Below are 24,460 nucleotides of genomic sequence, written 5' to 3' on the forward strand. Positions count from 1 at the left end.
AGGAGGAAACATTTCTGCATGGTTTTAAATATAGAATTTCTACAGCATTGTCAAATAATCATAAATACACTGCTGCTAAAAAAAATTGTTTTTATGGACCCATGGCCCCACCATACAACTACTACCACACTGAAGTTACAATCCGAAATTGCACAAAGAAATAAAAAACATTTGCTAAGTAATTCCTACCTCTTCTGCAAATGAAAGTGATCAGCCGTCTGACTCAGGCACACACTGCACAAAGTGCCAAGTCTGTCTCACACTGTGCATAGTGGTTTAGTGCACACTCAGAAATCCTCTCAAATGCTAATACTTTACTCCTTGTAATAACATTTTCCATGCTCAATTAGCACTCTGCTGTAGTACCCACTGGTGGCTGCCAAAATTTAAATTTTTTTGTTTTTTTTTGTTTTTGTTTTAGTTCTTGCCTCATGGGGCCCCCCTGGCCTATTGGGCCCCTGACAGGAGTCACCCCTGTCACCCCCTGATGGCGGCCCTGTGTAGGGGGCGGTGGGCTCCAGGAGCGGCGGTTTAGGGGTTAAACATTTTATTAGAGTGGCGGCGGGGTCCGGGAGTGGCGGTTTAGGAGTTAAACACTTTATTGAGTTGTGGCAGGGTCCGGGAGCTGAGGTTTAGGGGTTAATAAGTATAATGTAGGTGGCGGCGGTGTAGGGGGGGCAGATTAGGGGTGTTTAGACTCGGGGGACATGTTAGGGTGTTAGGAGCAGACATTTCCCATAGGAATCAATGGGATATTGGGCAGCAGCAAACATGAGCTTTCGCTGCTGTCAGACTCCCATTGATTCCTATGGCATCCGCCACCTCCAGGGCGGCGGATTGAAAACCAGGTACACTGGGCCGGAATAGTGGGGAGCGTACCTGGTTGTTCTTTGATATTTTCCAATATCTGGAGTGATGTAAGAAACGATCTGTGTCGGACTGAGTCCGGCGGATCGTAGGTTACGTCACTATATTCTACTTTGCCAGTCTGTAGGGTTTGATAACTACGGCGAATCAGCCTCGCCACAAATACGCTGCGGAATTCCAGCGTATTTGCGGTTGACGGCTTGATAACTAGAGGCCAGTGTCTGAAGTGACCAGTGAAACTGTAATGGCCTGTGTGACCAGTGAATCTGTAATGTCTGGAGTTGCTGGTGTGTCAGGGGAAACTGGTTAATCTGTAAAGTCTGGAGTTGTTGGTGTGTCTGTGGTGACTAGTGAATCTGTAATGGCTGGAGTTGCTGCTGTGTCTGGTGTGATCAGTGAATCTGTAATGTCTTGAGTTGCTGTTATGTCTAGGGAAATGGGTGAATCTGTTATGTCTGGAGTTGCTGGTGTGTCTGGTGGAATCAATGAATCTGTAATATCTGTAGTTGCTGGTGTGTCTTGGGAGACTAGTGAATCTTTAATGGCTGTAGTTGTTGGTGTGATCAGTAAATCTGCAATGTCTAGAGTTGCTGGTGTCTCTAGTGTGATCAGTGTATCTTTAATCTCTGGAGTTGCTGGTGTGTCTGGGGTGACCAATAAATATGTAATGGCTGGAGTTGCTGGTGTGTCTGATGTGATACATGAATTTGTAATGACTGCAGTAGATGCTGTGTCTGGGAAAAATACTGAATCTGTAAAGTCTAGTGTTGATAGTGTATCTGGGGTGACCAGTGAATCTGTAATGACTGGAGTGGCTTTTGTGTCTGGGGTAACCAGTGAATCTGTAATTGCTTGAGTTACTGGTGTATCTAGTGTGATCAGTGAATCTGTAATTTCTTGAGTTGCTGGTGTGTCTGGGAAATGGGTGAATCTGTTATGTCTGGAGTTGCTGGTGTGTCTGGTGTGATCAGTGAATCTATAATGTCTGAAGTTGCCGGTGTCTCTGGTGTGATAAGTAAATCTGTAATGTCTGGAGCTGCTGGGGTGACCAGTGAATCTGTAATTGCTGGCATTGCTGGTGTGTCTGGTGTGATCCATGAATCTGAAATGACTGGAGTAGATGGTGTGTCTGGGAAAAATACTGAATCTGTAATGGCTGGAGTTGCTGGTGTCTCTAGGGTGACCAGTGAAATTGTAATGGCTGGAGTGGATGGTGTGTCTGGGGAAACAAGTGAATCTGTAATGGCTGGAGTTGCTGGTGTGTCTGGTGTGACCAGGGAATCTTTAGTGTCAGGAATGGCTGGTATGTCTGGTGTGATCAGTGAATATGTAATGTCTGGAGTTGCTGGTGTGTCTTGAGTAGCCTTTGAATCTGTAATGGCTGGAGTTGCTGGTGTGTCTGGGGTGGCCAGTGAACCTGTAATGTCTGGAGTTGCTTTTGTGTCTGGGGTAGCATTTGAATTTGTAATGGCTGGAGTTGCTGGTGTGTCTGGGCTGACCAGTGAATGTGTAATGGATGGAGTTGCTGGTGTGTCTGGGGTGACCACTGAATCAGTAATAGCCTTTGTCACTAATGAATCTGTAATGTCTGGAGTTGCTGGAGTGTCTCAGATGACCAGTGAATCTGTAATGGCTGGAGTGGTTGGTGTGTCTGAAGTGACCAGTATGTCTGTAATGTCTAGAGTTGATGGTGTGTCTAGGGTGAACAGAGAATCTGTAATAGCTGGAGTGGCTTTTGTGTCTGGAGTAACCAGTGAATCTTTAATTGCTAAATATGTAATATGTAATGGCTTCTGTTACTAGTGAATCTGGTTGGTATGTCTGGGGAGACTAGTGAATCTGTAATGTCTGGAGTTGCTGGTGTGTCTGGGGAAACTTGTGAATCTGTAATGTCTGGTGTTGCTGGTGTGTCTGGGTGATTAGTGAATCTGTAATATCTGGAGTTGCTGGTGTGTCTGGTGTGATTAGTGGATCTATAATGTCTGGAGTTGCTGGTGTGTCTGGGAAGACTAATGAATCTGTAATGGCTGTAGTTGGTGGTGTGATCAATGAATCTGTAATGTCTGGAGTTGATGCTGTGTCTGAAGTTACCAGTGAAACTGTAATGGCCTTTGTGACTAAAGAATCTGTAATGTCTGGAGTTGCTGGTGTGTCTGGGGAGACCAGTGAATCTGTTATGGCTGGAGTTGCTGGTGTTTCGTGTGGAAACTTGTTAATCTGTAAATCTGGAGTTGCTGGTGTGTTTGGGGTGACTAGTTAATCTGTAACTGCTGGAGTTGCAGTTGTGTATGTTGTGATCAGTGAATCTGTAATGTCTTGAGTTGCTGGTGTGTCTAGAGAAATTGGTGAATCTGTTATGTCTATAGTTGCTGGTGTGTCTGGTGGGATCAGTTAATCTGTAATGTCTGCAGTTGCTGGTGTGTCTAGGGAGACTATTAAATCTTTAATAGCTGTAGTTGCTGGTGTTATCAGTGAATCTGTAATGTCTGGAGTTGCTGGTGTCTCTGGTGTGATCAGTGAATATGTAATGTCTAGAGTTGCTGGTGTGTCTGGGGTGACCAGTGAATCTGTAATGGCTGGAGTCACTGGTGTGTCTGGTGTGATCCATGAATCTGTTATGTCTGGAGTTGCTGGTGTTTCGTGGGAAACTGGTTAATCTGTAAAGTCTGGAGTTGCTGGTGTGTCAGAGGTGACTAGTGTATCTGTAATGGCTGGAGTTTCAGTTGTGCATGTTATGATCAGTTTATCTGTAATGTCTTGAGTTGCTGGTGTGTCTAGAGAAATGGGTGAATCTGTTATTTCTGTAGTTGCTGGTGTGTCTGGTGGGATCAGTAAATCTGTAATGTCTGTAGTTGCTGGTGTGTCTAGGGAGACAATTGAATCTTTAATGGCTGTAGTTGCTGGTGTGATCAGTGAATCTGGAATGTCTTTAGTTGCTGGTGTGTCTGGTGTGATCAGTGAATCTGTAATGTCTAGAGTTGCTGGTGTGTCTGGGGTGACCAGTGAATCTGTAATAGCTGGGGACGCTGGTGTGTCTGGTGTGATCCATGAATCTGTAATGACTGGAGTAGATGGTGTGTCTGGGAAAAATGCTGAATCTGTAATGGCTGGAGTTGCTGGTGTCTCTAGGGTGACTAGTGAATTTGCAATGGCTGGAGTGGATGGTGTGTCTGGGGAAACTAGGAAATCTGTAATGGCTGGGGTTGCTGGTGTGTCTGGTGTGACCAGTGAATCTGTAATGTCTGGAATGTCTGGTACGTCTGGTGTGATCAGTGAATCTATAATGTCTGGAGTGGCTGGTGTGTCTGGGATGACCCATGAATCTGTAATGGCTGGAGTGGCTGGTGTGTCTGTAGTGACCAGTGAATCAGTAATGGCCTGTGTGACTAATGAATCTGTAATTTTTGGAGTTGCTGGAGTGTCTGGGATGACCCATGAATCTGTAATGTCTGGAGTGTCTGGTGTGTCTGCAGTGTCCAGTGAATCTGTAATGTCAGAGTTGATGGTGTGTCTGGGGTGACCAGTAAATCTGCAATGGTCGGAATGGCTTTTGTATCTGGGGTGACCATTGAATCTGTAATTGCTGGAGTTGCTGGTGTGTCTGGGGTGACCAGTGGAGCTGTAATGTCTGGAATTTTTTTATTTGTTTTTAATAAAAAACGTTGACCTGCCACTGCCTGCACTGATATCATGTGAGTGTCACATGATGCTTCACTAGTGTCTCTGACTACAGGGGTTAGTGTTTCTGTTTTACCCATTGGTGGTTATGTGTGTGTATGTGTGTATGTATGTGACTGTGTGTGTATTTATGCATGCGTGTGTGTGTGTGTGTATGTTTGTGGAACCAGCAAATTACAGACCTTGCAACTACAGCATGGGGGAGGGGGTAAACAGTGTCACTATACAGTACCACTATATACAGTATGGAGGGGGCTGGACAATGTCATAGACTACTGTGGTCACTTTATAAAGTACTGGGGCAGGTAGGGTCAGGCCAGCCATCTCACTGGCAGATTACAGAGTGTGTCACTGACTCACTATATACAGTACTGGTGGGTTAAAAAGTGTCACTATATACAGTAATAGGTGGTCAGACCATCTCACAGACTGTGGGCACAGGTTACCTCCTTTTGCAGACATGTAATCTGATTTACATTTTTTTTCTGTGTTAAATGTAAAAAAAAAAAATATGTATTAAATTCACTTTTTTGTTTGGGGGGGGGAGTGGGGGGCCCCTTCTTAGATTCTTGCACCTGGGCCCTGTGGTTTCTAGTTATGCCTCTGCTATCTGGGGTGACCAGTGAATCTGTAATGTACTGTGTGACTAGTGAATCTGTAATGTCTGGAGTTGATGGTGTGTCTGGAGTGACCAGTGAATCTGTAATGTCTGGAATTGCTGGTGTGGCTGGTGTGATCAGTAAATCTGTAATGGCTGATGTGTCTGGTGTGATCAGTGAATCTGTAATGGCTGGAGATGATGGTGTGTCTGGTGTGATCAGTAAATCTGTAATGGCTGTAGTTGCTGATGTGTCTGGTGTGATCAGTGAAGCTGTAATGGCTAGAGATGATGGTGTGTCTGGGGTGACCAGGGAATCTATAATGTCTGGAGTTGATGGTGTGTCTGGGGTGACCAGTGAATCTGTAATAGCATGTTTGACTAGTGAATTTGTAATGGCTGGAGTGGCTGGTGGGTCTGGTGTGACTAGTGGATCTGTAATGGCTGTAGTTGCTGGTGTGTCTGGGGTGAACAGTGAATCTGTAATGTCTGGAGTTGCTGGTGTGTCTGGGGTGAACAGTGAATCTGTAATGACTAAAGTTCTTGGTGTGTCTGGTATGATCAGTGAATATGTAATCTCTGGAGTGGCTTGTGTGTCTGGGGTGAACAGTGGAGCTGTAATGTCTGGAATGGCTGGTGTGTCTGGTGTTATCAGTGAATCTGTAATGGCTGGAGTGGCTGATGTGTCTTGTGTGACCAGTGAATCTGTATTGGCCGGTGTGACTAGTGAATCTGTAATGTCTGGAGTTGCTGGTGTGTCTGGTGTGATCAGTGAATCTGTAATGGCTGGAGTGGCTGATGTGTCTTGTGTGATCGGTGAATCAGTAATGGCTGTAGTTGCTGGTGTGTCTGGTGTGATCAGTGAATCTGTAATGGCTGGTGTGGCTGGTATGTCTGGTGTGATCAGTGAATCAGTAATGTCTGTAGTTGCTGGTATGTCTGGTGTGATCAGTGAATCTGTAATAGCTGGAGTTGATGGTGTCTGGGGTGACCAGTGAATCTGTAAAGGTCTGTTTTGCTAGTGAATCTGTAATGTCTGGTGTGTCTTGGGTGACTAATCAATATGTAATGTCTGGAGTGGCTTGTGTGTCTGGGGTGACCAGTGGAGCTGTAATGTCTGGAATGGCTAGTGTGTCTGAGGTGACCAGTGAATCTGTATTGGCCTGTGTGACTAGTGAATCTGTAATGTCTGGAGTTGCTGGTGTGTCTGGTGTGATCAGTGAATCTGTAATGGCTGGTGTGGCTGGTGTGTCTGGTGTGATCAGTGAATCAGTAATGTCTGTAGTTGCTGGTATGTCTGGTGTGATCAGTGAATCTGTAATAGCTGGAGTTGATGGTGTCTGGGGTGACCAGTGAATCTGTAAAGGTCTGTTTTGCTAGTGAATCTGTAATGTCTGGAGTGGCTGGTGTGTCTGCAGTGTCCAGTGAATGTGTAATGTCAGAGTTGATGGTGTGTCTGGGGTGACCAGTTAATCTGCAATGGTCGGAATGGCTTTTGTATCTGGGGTGACCATTGAATCTGTAATTGCTGGAGTTGCTGGTGTGTCTGGGGTGACCAGTGGAGCTGTAATGTCTGGATTTTTTTTATTTGTTTTAATATAAAATGTTGACCTGCCACTGCCTGCACTGATATCATGTGAGTATGAAATGATGCTTCACTAGTGTCTCTGACTACAGGGGTTAGTGTTTCTGTTTTACCCATTGGTGGTTATGTGTGTGTATGTATGTGACTGTGTGTGTATTTATGCATGTATGTGTGTGTGTGTGTGTGTGTGTGTATGTTTGTGGAACCAGCAAATTACAGACCTTGCAACTACAGCATGGGGGGAGGGGGTTGTGACAGACCCTTCTGTCAGGACTGAAGGAGTTAATTGTGTTTAGCTAAGAATCTAATTTCTAAAGACAGGTTTTCTGGCCTCAGCTATTGTGTGCTATAATTACATTTAAGTAATAAACAGGCCATTGTTTAATCACCCTCAGTAGCAGACGCTAGGTGATAAGACAAGCCAAATGTGTTTAAGTTGTTATCTGCCTAAGTAAAGTATTTAAGTAATGTAATTCTACTGTTTCATAAAAGGGCGTCTTCCCCTTTTTATCTAAATGTACAAGAGTCTTTCAACCCCCCCATCTGGGGTCAAACCTGTATAAATACTAGGCATCTAGCCTTTAATAAATATCATTCTGTTTTAAACCTGAAACTGGCTGGGTTGTGAATTGATGATTCCCTATGCAGGACATTGTTCATCTGGTATTAACCCTTGGTACACTGTTGGTACCGTAACATTGGTGGCAAGCGACGGAATGAACCTTATCGCCCAGAAGAGCAACTACACAAGCCAGTAACCTCAGGAAGAGGGGGATTATTACAATACTGACTAAGATGGAAAGAGTACCAGGAACAGAAGGAACCAATGGGCCCAGCATAGCAGACAGAACCCCTGAAGAAGCAAGCTTTGATCGGGCGGTTAAAATAAGACTGGCATATTATGGCCCCAACCCATCTGCGGAAATTATCGACCGGGTCATAGCAGCTGTGGAGGCCAACCTACTTCGCCAAAGCGGCGCTGCAGCAAACCCAGTGGAAAAGAGAAAAGTAAATTTTGCAGCTTTTAAAAACTTCCTGGAAACAGAAGGAGAGATTGATGGTTACCTTGCAGATTTTGAGAGGCAATGTGCACTACACAAGGTACCCGCAGAGGACTGGGTCACGATATTATCCGGAAAATCATCCGGCCGGGCCAGTGAGGCTTTTAGGGCCATTCCAGATGAGGAAGTCGGGGATTATAATACTGTAAAAGAGGCTCTGCTCTCCAGGTATGCGGTTACACCGGAGGCATACCGGAGGCGGTTCAGAGACACTGTTAAATTAGCTGGAGATTCCTACCTTGAGTGGGCATGTAAGGTGCACCGCACAGCAGCTCACTGGATAGCGGGGTGCCAAGCCGTATCTGGGGAAGAGGTGCTGCAGCTATTCCTGTTGGAACATTGCTTCGACAAGTTACCCGCAGGAGTTCGAGAGTGGGTTCGGGACCGTAAACCCTCCACCCTGCATGAAGCGGCTCGCTTGGCAGATGAGTATACGGATGCCCGCAAACTGGACACTGCTACCACTAAGCCCCCTGCTAGAGTGGAGTACAGACCCCCAGTCACCCCAGCAGCTGCCAGTTACCAACCCCCGGCACACCGCTATACCACACGGCATCTGGCCACGAACTACCCTCAGAGAGCCCGGTTCAATTCGCGGGGCTACTCACAACCGATTCGATGCTTTGGATGTAAGCAACTAGGACACAAAAGACCAGAGTGTCCCCTAAATGCAGCGAACCAAGCACAGTCCTGGAGAAGACCTGCCGGCGGAATCACACGTAACCCTCAGCCTGCGGCCCGCTACGTAGAGGCGCAAGAATGCTGGAGCATACTACATGAGGCAGACCTTGTGCAAGCTGCCCACCGGAATAACCGGCAACTGGTTAAAGTGAATGGGAAGAAGGTCAGTGGTCTACGGGATACTGGTGCTACCATGACCTTGCTTCAAAAGAACTTGGTGTCTGAGAAACAGTACACTGGAGACACTGTGGCTGTGAGGGTAGCAGGGGGCGATGTGTTCAGCCTACCTGTTGCCAGGGTACATTTGGATTGGGGAGTGGGCGCTAGACCTGTGAATGTGGGGGTCAAGAAGGACTTACCTGCTGATGTTCTTCTTGGAAATGACTTGGCTCCCCTTGTTTCTGCCTATGCTCCCATGGGTCCCGCTGATGTTAACCCTGTGACTACCCATGCTCAGATCCGTGCAGCAGAGACTGACCCCCCTGCTGCTAAGCCCCAGGACGCTGAGCTCAGTAAATCTCTATCCGCTATTGATACGTGGAAGTCCCGTTACAATGCGCTGATGAAGGAGAAGAGGAGCGCAGAGGAAAAAGCACGTTTAGAACGTGAATCTCTGCTAGACAAGCTGCACCGACAGACTGCAGAAAACACCAGCTTGAGAGTGGGACATGAAACATTAAAGACAAACTTAGCGACACTTGAGGAGAAGCTGACGCTGGCTCATAGTGAGGTGCAGCAACTCAAGGGCACCCTATGTCAGTATGAAGGGATTGTGGATACCTATAAAGAGCAGGTACAGAAAACTCGTAAAGAAGCTGATGGGATTTTGAAGGACTGTTTAGCCCTAGTCTGGGCACTGAGGAAGTTGAACCCTTCTTTGTATGGACAGGAATTCTCTCTCATAACGGGAATACAGATGGATTGTCCTGGCAAACTGACATGCCTACCACCTCCTAGTCCGGTCATCCCCAGGTTGACCCGCCAAAGGGTCAAGCCGGGTCTGCCGGAGTGTTCCACAAGGGGGGAGATATGTGACAGACCCTTCTGTCAGGACTGAAGGAGTTAATTGTGTTTAGCTAAGAATCTAATTTCTAAAGACAGGTTTTCTGGCCTCAGCTATTGTGTGCTATAATTACATTTAAGTAATAAACAGGCCATTGTTTAATCACCCTCAGTAGCAGACGCTAGGTGATAAGACAAGCCAAATGTGTTTAAGTTGTTATCTGCCTAAGTAAAGTATTTAAGTAATGTAATTCTACTGTTTCATAAAAGGGCGTCTTCCCCTTTTTATCTAAATGTACAAGAGTCTTTCAACCCCCCCATCTGGGGTCAAACCTGTATAAATACTAGGCATCTAGCCTTTAATAAATATCATTCTGTTTTAAACCTGAAACTGGCTGGGTTGTGAATTGATGATTCCCTATGCAGGACATTGTTCATCTGGTATTAACCCTTGGTACACTGTTGGTACCGTAACAGGGGTAAACAGCGTCACTATATAGTACCACTATATACAGTATGGAGGGGGCTGGACTATGTCACAGACTACTGTGGTCACTTTATAAAGTACTGGGGCGGGTAGGGTCAGGCCAGCCATCTCATTGGCAGATTACAGACTGTGTCACTGACTCACTATATACAGTACTGGTGGGTTAAAAAGTGTCACTATATACAGTAATAGGTGGTCAGACCATCTCACAGACTGTGGGCACAGGTTATCTCCTTTTGCAGACATGTAATCTGATTCACATTTTTTTTTCTGTGTTAAATGTAAAAAAAAAAAAAAAAAAAAAAGATATGTATCAAATTCACTTTTTTGTTTGGGGGGGGGTGTAGGGGGGGCCCCTTCTTAGATTCTTGCACCTGGGCACTGTGGTTTCTAGTTATGCCTGCTATCTGGGGTGACCAGTGAATCTGTAATGTACTGTGTGACTAGTGAATCTGTAATGTCTGGAGTTGATGGTGTGTCTGCGGTGACCAGTGAATCTATAATGTCTGGAATTGCTGGTGTGTCTGGTGTGATCAGTAAATCTTTAATGGCTGGAGTGGCTGGTGTGATCAGGGAATCAGTAATGGCTGTAGTTGCTGATGTGTCTGGTATGATCAGTGAATCTGTAATGGCTGGAGATGATGGTGTGTCTGGGGTGACCAGTGAATCTATAATGTCTGGAGTTGATGGTGTGTCTGGGGTGACCAGTGAATCTGTAATAGCATGTTTGACTAGTGAATCTGTAATGGCTGGAGTGGCTGGTCGGTCTGGTGTGACTAGTGAATCTTTAATGGCTGTAGTTGCTGGTATGTCTGGGGTGAACAGTGAATCTGATGTCTGGAGTTGCTGGTGTGTCTGGGGTGAACAGTGAATCTGTAATGACTAAAGTTCCTGGTGTGTCTGGTATGATCAGTGAATCTGTAATGTCTGGAGTTGCTGGTGTGATCAGTGAATCTGTAATATCTGGAGTTGCTGGTGTGTCTTGGGTGACTAATCAATATGTAATGTCTGGAGTGGCTTGTGTGTCTGGGGTGACCAGTGGAGCTGTAATGTCTGGAATGGCTAGTGTGTCTGAGGTGACCAGTGAATCTGTATTGGCCTGTGTGACTAGTGAATCTGTAATGTCTGGAGTTGCTGGTGTGTCTGGTGTGATCAGTGAATCTGTAATGGCTGGAGTGGCTGGTGTGTCTGGTGTAATCAGTGAATCAGTAATGGCTGTAGTTGCTGGTGTGTCTGGTGTGATCAGTGAATCAGTAATGGCTGTAGTTGCTGGTGTGTCTGGTGTGATCAGTGAATCAGTAATGGCTGGAGTGGCTGGTGTGTCTGGTGTGATCAGTGAATCAGTAATGTCTGTAGTTGCTGGTATGTCTGGTGTGATCAGTGAATCTGTAATAGCTGGAGTTGATGGTGTGTCTGGGGTGACCAGTGAATCTGTAATGTCTGGAGTTGATGGTGTATCTTGGGGTGACCAGTGAATCTGTAAAGGTCTGTTTTGCTAGTTAATCTGTAATGGCTGGAGTGTCTGGTGTGACTAGTGAATCTGTAATGGCATGTGTGACTAGTGAATCTATAATGTCTGGAGTTGCTGGTGTGTCTGGGGTGACCAGTGAATCTGTAATGCCTGGAATTGCTGGTGTGTCTGGTGTCATTAGTGAATCTGTAATGGCTGGAGTGGCTGGTGTGTCCGGAGTGATTAGTAAATCAGTAATGGCTGTAGTTGCTGGAGTGTCTGGTGTGATCAGTGAATCTGTAATGGCTGGAGTTGATGGTGTTTCTGGGGTGACCAGTGAATCTGTAATGGCCTGTTTTACTAGTGAATCTGTAATGGCTGGAGTGACTGCTGTGTCTGGTGTGACTAGTGAATCTGTAATGGCTAGAGTTGCTGGTGTGTCTGGTGTGATTAGTTAATTTGTAATGACTGGAGTTGCAGTGAGTCTTGGAAGAATAGTGAATCTATAATGTCTGAAATTGCTAGTGTGTCTTGGGTTATCAATGAATCTGTAATAGCTGGAGTGGCTAGTGTGACTGGGAAAACTAGTGGATCTGTAATGGCTGGTGTGTCTGGGGAGACCAGTGAATCTGTAATGGCTGGAGTGGATGGTGTGTCTGGGGAAACTAGTGAATTTGTAATGGCTGAAATTGCTAGTGTGTCTGTGGTAACCTGTGAATCTATAATGGCTGGAGTTGCTGGTGTGTCTGGGGTGACCAGTGAATCTGTATTGTCTGGAATTGCTGGTGTGTTTGGGGTGACCTTTGAATCTGTAATGTCTGTCAAAACTGGTGTGTCTGGGGTGACCAATGAATTTGTAATGGCTGGAGTGGATGGTGTTTCTTGTGTGACCAGTGAATCTGTAATAGCTGGAGTTGCTGGTGTGTCTGGGGAAACAAATGAATCTGTAATGGCTGGTGTGTCTGATGTGATCAGTGAATCTATAATGTCTGGAGTGGCTGGGGTGACCAGTGCATCTGTAATGACTGGAGTGGCACGTGTCTGGGGTGACCAGTGAATTTGTAATGACTGGAGTTGATGCTGTGTCTGTGGTGAAAAGAAAATATTTAATGACTGCAGATGATGGTGTGTCTGGGGTGACCAGTGAATGTGTAATTGCTGGAGTTGATGGTGTGTCTGGGGTGAAAAGGTAATCTGTATTTGCTGCAGCTGATGGTGTGTCTGGTTTGATCAGTGAACCTGTAATGTCTGGAGTAGCTGGTGTGTCTTGTGTGACTATTGAATCTGTAATGACTGGAGTTGCTGGTTTGTCTGGGGAGACCAGTGAATCTGTAATGTCTGTAATGGCTGTTGTGTCTAGGGTAAAGTGTCTGATGCGGGTGGTGTGACTAGTAAATCTGTAATGTCTAGATTTGCTGATGTGTCTGGTGTGACAAGTGAATCTCTAATGACTGGAGTGGCTGGTCTGCCTGGGGTGACCAGTGAATCTGCAATGTCTGGAGTTGCTGGTGTATCTGGAGTGACTAGTAAATCTGTAATGTCTCTAGTTGATGGTGTGTTTTGGGTGACCATGGAATCTGTAATGGCTGGAGTGGCTGTAGTGTCCAGGGTGACCAGTGAAGATGGAGTTGCTGGTGAAGCTGTTGTGTGTGATTAGTGAATCTTAATGGCTTGTGTTTCTGGTGAGGCATGTGTGACTAGTGAAGCTGTAATGTCTGGAGTTGCTGGTGTGTCTGGTGTGTCCAATGAATCTGTAATGGCTGAAGTTGCTGGTGTGTCTGGGGTGACCAGTGAATCTGTAATGTCTGGAGTTGCTGGTGTGACCATTGAATCTATAATGGATTGAGTGGCTGGTGTGTCTTGGTTAAACAGTGAATCTGTAGTGGCTGGAGTTGATGGTTTGTCTGGTATGACCAGTGAAAATGTAATGGATGGAGTTGCTGGTGTGTCTGGAGTGACTAGTGAATCTATAATGTCTGGAGTTGCTGATGTGTCTGATATGACCATTAAATCTGTAATGTCTGGAGTTGATGGTGTGTCTTGGTTGAACAGTGAATCTGTATTGGCTGGAGTTGCTGGTTTAGCTGGTATGACCAGTGAAAATGTAATGGATGAAGTTGCTGATGTGTCTGGAGTAACTAATAAATCTATAATGTCTGGAGTTGCTGATGTGTCTGGTATGACCATTAAATCTGTAATGTCTGGAGTTAATGGTGTGTCTGAAGTGACCAGTGAATCTATAATGAATGGAGTGGCTGGTGTGTCTGGGGTGAACAGTGAATCTGTAATAGCTAGAGTGGCTGGTGTGTATGGGGTGAACAGTGAATCTGTAATAGCTCGAGTGGCTGGTGTGTCTGGGGTGAACATTGAATCTGTAATGGTTGGAGTGTCTGGTGTGTCTGGGGTGAATACTGAATATGTATTGGCTGGAGTTGCTGGTGTGTCTGGTGTCATCAGGGAATCTATAATGGATGTAGTGTCTAGGGTTACTAGTGAATCTGTAATGGCTGGAGTGGCTGGTGTGTCTGGGTGACCAGTGAATCGGTAATGTCTGTAGTTGCTAGTATGTTTGGTGTGACCAGTGAATCTGTAATGGCTGGAGTGGCTGGTGTAAGACTGGGCAGGAAAAATAAAGTGCTGCAACCTGAAGGTTACCACAGGCCACTCACAGACCACCTCCCTAAAAAATGGTCACAAAGAACAAAGCAACAGAACAAATAAAGAGAGTGCGCTAATGAGCTAGAGGTAAACAACACATTTATTCCATGGACTTGTAGTCCAATATCAACAGAAAATTTAAAGAATATGTATATACATATGAATATACTGTAAATGTGCAAAAACAATTACTATAACCAAGGGACGTCTCCCTAAGAATAATAGTATATGTTATATATACGACACAATAAAAACAATAAAAACAGTCAGAGTAGAAAACACAAAATTGAAAAAATATTTTCTTTGCCAAAATACCACCTAAAAAATAGAATCCACTTAGTGGATTATAAAAAAAATTATAAAAAAATTAAAAGTTAAAAGCAAAATACAATAAATGACTCCAACAGGAGATATGAAAAAGGCCGGGTCTAAATAGACAGGAAAAAATACAAGACCATCGGTAATAAAAGTCACATGTAACAAAGTAGCGTCCTGATGATGTGAGAATGCAAGTAAGTAGCAAATATCAGCTTCTCTTAAACATAGTTGCTACAAGTGAGTAGGACAGTCTTGGTGCAGATATCATACAATCTGCCGGATCCCTTAATGACAGGACGACAGCGTAGTATATCACTGCTCATCTTCAAGGGAAGTTGAAATGATGGCATTCACCCCACTGGACAACCGAAGCAGCCTGTGTATGTATATTTAGACTTTCAGTCTTACCAGTTCGCTGATCTATCGGGTCGGCGTCTCACTATAACAGTTACCACTGCTTGCGGCTCTTGGCCTTAGAGATGTTGACAGGATCCCAGTAGTTGTAGACTTTGTTCCAAACTTAGTGAAGAGACCCGCACTTAGCATGTGTCATGCGTGGGTAGACTAGGTACCTACGGCTAGATTGACGCCTAGATTTAGAGTTCTGCGGTAGCCGTCAAAATCAGCGTTAGGGGGTCCTAACGCTGGTTTTTACCGCCCGCTGGTATTTGGAGTCAGTCATTAAAGGGTCTAACGCTCACTTTGCAGCCGCGACTTTTCCATACTGCAGATCCCCCTACGCCATTTGCGTATCCTATCTTTTCAATGGGATCTTTCTAACGCCGGTATTTAGAGTCTTGGCTGAAGTGAGCGTTAGAAATCTAACGACAAAACTCCAGCCGCAGAAAAAAGCCAGGAGTTAAGAGCTTTCTGGGCTAACGCCGGTTCATAAAGCTCTTAACTACTGTGCTCTAAAGTACACTAACACCCATAAACTACCTATGTACCCCTAAACCGAGGTCCCCCCACATCGCCGACACTCTATTAAAAATTTTTAACCCCTAATCTGCCGACCGCACACCGCCGCCACCTACGTTATACTTATGTACCCCTAATCTGCTGCCCCTAACACCGCCAACCCCTATATTATATTTATTAACCCCTAATCTGCCCCCCACAACGTCGCCGCCAGCTACCTACAATAATTAACCCCTAATCTGCAAACCGGACCTCACCGCTACTATAATAAAGTTATTAACCCCTAATCCACCTCACTCCCGCCTCAATAACCCTATAATAAATAGTATTAACCCCTAATCTGTCCTCCCTAACATCGCCGACACCTAACTTCAATTATTAACCCCTAATCTGCCGACCGGACCTCACCGCTACTCTAATAAATTTATTAACCCTTAAAGCTAAGTCTAACCCTAACACTAACACCCCCCTAAATTAAATATAATTTAAATCTAATGAAATAAATTAACTCTTATTAAATAAATTATTCCTATTTAAAGCTAAATACTTACCTGTAAAATAAACCCTAATATAGCTACAATATAAATTATAATTATATTCTAGCTATTTTAGGATTAATATTTATTTTACAGGCAACTTTGTATTTATTTTAACCATGTACAATAGCTATTAAATAGTTAATAACTATTTAATAGCTACCTAGTTAAAATAATTACAAAATCACCTGTAAAATAAATCCTAACCTAAGTTACAATTAAACCTAACACTACACTATCAATAAATTAATTAAATACAATACCTACAAATAAATACAATTAAATAAACTAACTAAAGTACAAAAAATAAAAAAAATAAGTTACAAACATTTTAAAAATATTACAACAATTTTAAGCTAATTACACCTAATCTAAGCCCCCTAATAAAATAACAAAGCCCCCCAAAATAAAAAAATGCCCTACCCTATTCTAAATTAAAAAAGTTCAAAGCTTTTTTACCTTACCAGCCCTTAAAAGGGCCTTTTGTGGGGCATGCCCCAAAGAAAACTGATCTTTTGCCTGTAAAAGAAAAATACAACCCCCCCCGCAACATTAAAACCCACCACCCACATACCCCTAATCTAACCCAAACCCCCCTTAAATAAACCTAACACTACCCCCCTGAAGATCATCCTACCTTGAGTTGTCTTCACTCAGCCGAGCCACCGATGGAACCGAAGAAGAGATCCGGAGCGGCAGAAGTGATCCTCCAAGGGGCGCTGAAGAAATCTTCCATCCGATGAAGTGATCCTCCAGGCCGCGCTGAAGAAGTCTTCCATCCCGGCGATGTCATCTTCCAAGCGGGGTCTTCAATCTTCTTCTTCAGGATCCATCTTCATTCCGCCGACGCGGAACATGCTTCTTCCCCGACGGACTACCGATGAATGAAGGCTCCTTTAAGGGACGTCATCCAAGATGGCGTCCCTCGAATTCCGATTGGCTGATAGGATTCTATCAGCCAATCGGAATTAAGGTAGGAAAATTCTGATCAGCCAATCAGATTCAAGTTCAATCCGATTGGCTGATCCAATCAGCCAATCAGATTGAGCTCGCATTCTATTGGCTGATCGGAACAGCTAATAGAATGCGAGCTCAATCTGATTGGCTGATTGGATCAGCCAATCGGATTGAACTTGAATCTGATTGGCTGATTCCATCAGCCAATCAGAATTTTCCTACCTTAATTCCGATTGGCTGATAGAATCCTATCAGCCAATCGGAATTCGAGGGACGCCATCTTGGATGACGTCCCTTAAAGGAGCCTTCATTCGTCGGTAGTCCGTCGGGGAAGAAGGATGTTCCGCGTCGGCGGAATGAAGATGGATCCTGAAGAAGAAGATTGAAGACCCCGCTTGGAAGATGACATCGCCGGGATGGAAGACTTCTTCAGCGCCGCTTGGAAGATGACATAGCCGGGATGGAAGACTTCTTCAGCGCCGCCTGGAGGATCACTTCATCGGATGGAAGATTTCTTCAGCGCCCCTTGGAGGATCACTTCTGCCACTCCGGATCTCTTCTTCGGTTCCATCGGTGGCTCGGCTGAGTGAAGACAACTCAAGGTAGGATGATCTTCAGGGGGGGTAGTTTTAGGTTTATTTAAGGGGGGTTTGGGTTAGATTAGGGGTATGTGGGTGGTGGGTTTTAATGTTGGGGGTGGTTGTATTTTTCTTTTACAGGCAAAAGAGCAGTTTTCTTTGGGGCATGCCCCACAAAAGGCCCTTTTAAGGGCTGGTAAGGTAAAACAGCTTTGAACTTTTTTAATTTAGAATAGGGTAGGGCATTTTTTTATTTTGGGGGGCTTTGTTATTTTATTAGGGGGCTTAGATTAGGTGTCATTAGCTTAAAATTGTTGTAATATTTTTAAAATGTTTGTAACTTATTTTTTTTATTTTTTGTAACTTAGCTTTTTTTATTTTTTTAACTTTAGTTAGATTATTTAATTGTATTTATTTGTAGGTATTGTATTTAATTAATTTATTGATAGTGTAGTGTTAGGTTTAATTGTAACTTAGGTTAGGATTTATTTTACAGGTAATTTTGTAATTATTTTAACTAGGTAGCTATTAAATAGTTATTAACTATTTAATAGCTATTGTACATGGTTAAAATATATACAAAGTTGCCTGTAAAATAAATATTAATCCTAAAATAGCTACAATATAATTATAATTTATATTGTAGCTATATTAGGGTTTATTTTACAGGTAAGTATTTAGCTTTAAATAGGAATCATTTATTTAATAAGAGTTAATTTATTTCGTTAGATTTAAATTATATTTAACTTAGAGGGGTGTTAGTGTTAAGGTTAGACTTAGCTTTAGGGGTTAATAAATTTATTAGAGTAGCGGTGAGGTCCGGTCGGCAGATTAGGGGTTAATACTTGAAGTTAGCTGTCGGCGATGTTAGGGAGGGAAGATTAGGGGTTAATACTATTTATTATAGGGTTATTGAGGCGGGAGTGAGGCGGATTAGGGGTTAATACATTTATTATAGTAGCGGTGAGGTCCGGTCGGCAGATTAGGAGTTAATTATTGTAGGTAGCTGGCGGCGACGTTGTGGGGGGCAGATTAGGGGTTAATACATATAATATAGGGGTCGGTGGTGTTAGGGGCAGCAGATTAGGGGTTCATAGGGATAACGTAGGTTGCAGCGGTGTACGGAGCGGCAGATTAGGGGTTAATAGTATAATGCAGGGGTCAGCGATAGCGGGGGCGGCAGATTAGGGGTTAATAAGTGTAAGGTTAGGGGTGTTTAGACTCGGGGTACATGTTAGAGTGTTAGGTGCAGACATAGGAAGTGTTTCCCCATAGTAAACAATGGGGCTGCGTTAGGAGCTGAACGCTGCTTTTTTGCAGGTGTTAGGTTTTTTTTCAGCTTTAAACAGCCCCATTGTTTCCTATGGGGGAATCGTGCACGAGCACGTTTTTGAAGCTGGCCACGTCCATAAGCACCCCTGGTATTTAGAGTTGCAGTGGCGGTAAATATGCCTGTACGCTCCCTTTTTGGAGCCTAACGCAGCCCTTCTGTGAACTCTAAATACCAGCGGTATTTAAAAGCTGCAGGAGAAAAAAAGCACGCGTAGCTAACGCACCCCTTTGGCCGCAGAACTCTAAATCTAGCCGTTAGAGTTTTGCGGCCAAAGGGGTGCGTTAGCTACGCGTGCTTTTTCCCCCCCGCACCTTTTAAATACCGCTGGTATTTAGAGTTCACAGAAGGGCTGCGTTAGGCTCCAAAAAGGGAGCGTAGCTCATAATTTACCGCCACTGCAACTCTCAATACCAGCGGTGCTTACGGACGCGGCCAGCTTCAAAAACGTTCTCGTGCACGATTTCCCCATAGGAAACAATGGGACAGTTTGAGCTGAAAAAAAACCTAACACCTGCAAAAAAGCAGCGTTCAGCTCCTAACGCAGCCCCATTGTTTCCTATGGGGAAACACTTCCTAAGTCTGCACCTAAGACCCTTACATGTACCCCGAGTCTAAACACCCCTAACCTTACACTTATTAACCCCTAATCTGCCGCCCCCGCTATCGCTGACCCCTGCATATTATTATTAACCCCTAATCTGCCGCTCAGTACACCGCCACAACCTACATTATCCCTATGAACCCCTAATCTGCTGCCCCTAACACCGCCGACCCCTATATTATATTTATTAACCCCTAATCTGCCGCCCCCAACGTCGCCTCCACCTACGTACAATTATTAACCCCTAATCTGCCGACCGGACCTCACCGCCACTATAATAAATGTATTAACCCCTAATCCGCCTCACTCCCGCCTCAATAACCCTATAATAAATAGTATTAACCCCTAATCTGCCCTCCCTAACATCGCCGACACCTAACTTCAAGTATTAACCCCTAATCTGCCGACCGGACCTCACCGCTACTCTAATAAATTTATTAACCCCTAAAGCTAAGTCTAACCCTAACACTAACACCCCCCTAAGTTAAATATAATTTAAATCTAACAAAATAAATTAACTCTTATTAAATAAATTATTCCTATTTAAAGCTAAATACTTACCTGTAAAATAAACCCTAATATAGCTACAATATAACAAATAATTATATTGTAGCTATTTTAGGATTAATATTTATTTTACAGGCAACTTTGTAATTATTTTAACCAGGTACAATAGCTATTAAATAGTTAATAACTATTTAATAGCTACCTAGTTAAAAAAATTACAAAATTACCTGGAAAATAAATCCTAACCTAAGTTACAATTAAACCTAACACTACACTATCAATAAATTAATTAAATAAAATACCTACAATTATCTACAATTAAATCTAACACTACACTATCAATAAATTAATTAAATACAAATACCTACAAATAAATACAATTAAATAAACTAACTAAAGTACAAAAAATAAAAAAGAACTAAGTTACAAAAAATAAAAAAATATTTACAAACATTAGAAAAATATTACAACAATTTTAAGCTAATTACACCTACTCTAAGCCCCCTAATAAAATAACAAAGACCCCCAAAATAAAAAAATGCCCTACCCTATTCTAAAATTAAAATAGAAAAGCTCTTTTACCTTACCAGCCCTTAAAAGGGCCCTTTGCGGGGCATGCCCCAAATAATTCAGCTCTTTTGCCTGTAAAGAAAACATACAATACTCCCCCCGAACATTACAACCCACCACCCACATACCCCTAATCTAACCCAAACCCCCATTAAATAAACCTAACACTAAGCCCCTGAAGATCTCCCTACCTTGTCTTCACCACACCGGGTTCACCGATCGATCCAGAAGAGCCTCCGAAGTCTTCATCCAAGCCCAAGCGGGGGCTGAAGAGTGACGTCCATCCTCCGGCTGAAGTCTTGATCCAAGCGGCGGCTGAAGAACCAATCGGAATTAAGGTAGGAAAAATCTGATTGGCTGATGGAATCAGCCAATCAGATTCAAGTTCAATCGGATTGGCTGATCCAATCAGCCAATCAGATTGAGCTTGCATTCTATTGGCTGTTCCGATCAGCCAATAGAATGCGAGCTCAATCTGATTGGCTGATCCAATCAGCCAATCCGATTGAACTTGAATCTGATTGGCTGATTCCATCAGCCAATCAGATTTTTCCTACCTTAATTCCAATTGGCTGATAGAATCCTATCAGCCAATCGGAATTCGAGGGACGCCATCTTGGATGACGTCCCTTAAAGGAACCTTCATTCTGTTTTAGGACGTCGGAAGAAGAGGATGGATCCGCGCTGGAGGTCTTCAAGATGGAGCCGGTCGTCATCGGATGGAAGAACATAGAAGATGCGGTTGGATGAAGATGTTTGACGGTCCGGATCTACTCTTCTGCCCGGATAGGATGAAGACTTCTGCCCGAAGATGGAGTTCTTCAGCCGCCGCTTGGATCAAGACTTCAGCCGGAGGATGGACGTCACTCTTCAGCCCCCGCTTGGGCTTGGATGAAGACTTTGGAGGCTCTTCTGGATCGATCGGTGAACCCAGTGTGGTGAAGACAAGGTAGGGAGATCTTCAGGGGCTTAGTGTTAGGTTTTTTTAAGGGGGTTTGGGTTAGATTAAGGGTATGTGGGTGGTGGGTTGTAATGTTGGGGGGGGGTATTGTATGTTTTTTTTACAGGCAAAAGAGCTGAATTATTTGGGGCATGCCCCGCAAAGGGCCCTTTTAAGGGCTGGTAAGGTAAAAGAGCTTTTCTATTTTAATTTTAGAATAGGGTAGGGCATTTTTTTATTTTGGGGGTCTTTGTTATTTTATTAGGGGGCTTAGAGTAGGTGTAATTAGCTTAAAATTGTAATATTTTTCTAATGTTTGTAAATATTTTTGTATTTTTTGTAACTTAGTCCTTTTTTTATTTTTTGTACTTTAGTTAGTTTATTTAATTGTATGTATTTGTATTTAATTAATTTATTGATAGTGTAGTGTTAGATTTAATTGTAGATAATTGTAGGTATTTTATTTAATTAATTTATTGATAGTGTAGTGTTAGGTTTAATTGTAACTTAGGTTAGGATTTATTTTCAAGGTAATTTTGTAATTATTTTAACTAGCTAGCTATTAAATAGTTATAAACTATTTAATAGCTATTGTACCTGGTTAAAATAATTACAAAGTTGCCTGTAAAATAAATATTAATCCTAAAATAGCTACAATATAATTATAATTTATATTGTAGCTATATTAGGGTTTATTTTACAGGTAAGTATTTAGCTTTAAATAGGAATAATTTATTTAATAAGAGTTAATTTATTTCGTTAGATTTAAATTATATTTAACTTAGGGGGGTGTTAGTGTTAAGGTTAGACTTAGCTTTAGGGTTTAATACATTTATTATAGTAGCGGTGAGGTCCGGTCGGCAGATTAGGGGTTAAAGTTAGGTGTCGGTGAGGTTAGGGAGGGCAGATTAAGGGTTAATACTATTTATTATAGGGTTATTGAGGCGGGAGTGAAGCGGATTAGGGGTTAATAACTTTATTATAGTAGCGGTGAGGTCCAGTTGGCAGATTAGGGGTTAGCTTTATGAACCGGCGTTAGCCCAGAAAGCTCTTAACTCCTGGCTTTTTTCTGCGGCTGGAGTTTTGTCGTTAGATTTCTAACGCTCACTTCAGCCAAGACTCTAAATACCGGCGTTAGAAAGATCCCATTGAAAAGATAGGATACGCAAATGGCGTAGGGGGATCTGCGGTATGGAAAAGTTGCGGCTGCAAAGTGAGCGTTAGACCCTTTAATGACTGACTCCAAATACCAGCGGGCGGTAAAAACCAGCGTTAGGACCCCCTAACGCTGGTTTTGACGGCTACCGCAAAACTCTAAATCTAGGCGCTAGTTAGTTGTTAAGTTCTTTAACAGGAGAAAAACAGCGTTACTTCCTTCAACGCGTTTTACCCATTATAATGGGCTTTTTCAAGATGACAGCTGCTCCTGCAACCTTGTTTAAAAACCTGCTGCTTAGACTCCATTGGTTGAGTCCCAGCTTAATTACTTCTTAAAATGGATTTTCTTTAAGGTAGTATATTGAATCCGAAATGCCTATGTGCTTAATCTGCACACATGTTATCTGGATATTTTTGTATAGTACTGGAAAACGTAATAATATATAAGGTGGTAAGAGGCAAAGAAGGTGGTATATGGCAAAAAAGAGTAAAAATTAAAACTTGTTACCATGACAAATATACGATTTAGTTATTTTAGAAAACATAATCTATTGGTGATACGGCTCTTTCTCAGTGTTATATACACAGAAGCATCAATAATGTATGTAAAACTGAAAGATTAATCCATTTTAAATTGTTTAATACATAATTTTTAATATAAGGAATATATTGAAATAGGAATGAGCAATTATGTCAAAACTAAATTATGGACAATTTGTTTTGACCAACTTATAATGAGATAACATTATAAAAAATAGCGTATATGAATAAGGTCTTATGAAAAATCTATACATTTATTAAATAATGATACACATATTAATGAAATATAGTGAACATCAATATATAAGAGAAAAAAGTTTTATTTGTTATTGAATCTTATCCAATGTTGAAATTATATATGTTGTAAACCATATATATATATATATATATATATATATATAATTATGGCCAACGGAAGATATGATCAGATTTCTTATAACTGACCTCATGGTGAATAGGTTTTTATTATTACCCTTTTGAAACACAGTTCTTATTTATTTGGTATCATTTTATGGAACAAAGAGGAAAAGAAAAAGTGACAAACAGGAGGTCTGACTATTAAAATCAGTTTTGCATGGATATAATACTCATAAAATGGCTCTAGACTCCAAGAAATGGAGACAAATCCATTTCTGAGTTTAATCCTTTAGGGAAAAGGATGTCTAGTTTATATATTATCTCTAATTCTTTCCTTAAAAAGTTTATTCTCAAAATTGCCCCCTCTCCAGTCTCCTCTAACTTTGCATGTACCCCAAAATTTGAAATGCTGTAGATTATTATTATGATTTTCTCTAAAATGTTTATATAAATGGGTATCAAGATTCCCTTTTTCAATATTACAGATATGTTCTCTGATCCTGTCTCTCAACATCCTAGTGGTTTCGCAAATGTAGAATAAATTACATGAGCATTTGATTAAATATACAACTCCTTTTTGTGAGCACCTAATGGTGTCTTTAATATCAAAACTTTCCCCAGTTCCTGCTATTTGTATTAAATTATTTTTTGTGCTATATCTACAGGCTCTACATGTGTGGCACGGAAAGAAACCCTTCAAATAGTGCCCCTTTAGATCTTTATCAATCATAATTTTACCATCTTTCTTCAATTCACTAGGGGCCAAAATTTTGCCTTTCTAAATATTATCTTCGGTTTATATGTCAGAAAGTCTCCTATCAGAGGGTCTTTTTTATAATGTGCCAATGTCTGTTAATTATTTTCCTCATGACCATGTGATTTTCACTATAGTCTGTTAGAAAGGCTATATTGTATTTTTTACTATCTTCAGTAGTTGATGGTGTGATGTTGTCCTTATATTGTAGAAGAGAGCTCCTCTCTGTCCCTGAGGCTCTGTTGATAGCTCCTCCTAATTCTTGATCTGTGTAGCCCCTATCATTAAACCTTTTTTGTAGAATGTTAATCTGTGTTTTAAAATCA

General features: G+C 42.5%; 1 protein-coding gene across 1 annotated transcript in view; it reads right to left on the reverse strand.

Annotated features, from left to right (window-relative positions):
* The window catches only part of LOC128648364 (B-cell differentiation antigen CD72), a 318,955-nt gene that overhangs the window by 204,735 nt on the left and 89,760 nt on the right, over positions 1 to 24,460 (reverse strand). The gene's annotated exons all lie outside the window — the stretch shown is intronic.

Source organism: Bombina bombina, chromosome 2, assembly GCF_027579735.1.
Source record: "Bombina bombina isolate aBomBom1 chromosome 2, aBomBom1.pri, whole genome shotgun sequence".
NCBI classification, from domain to species: Eukaryota; Metazoa; Chordata; class Amphibia; order Anura; family Bombinatoridae; genus Bombina; species Bombina bombina.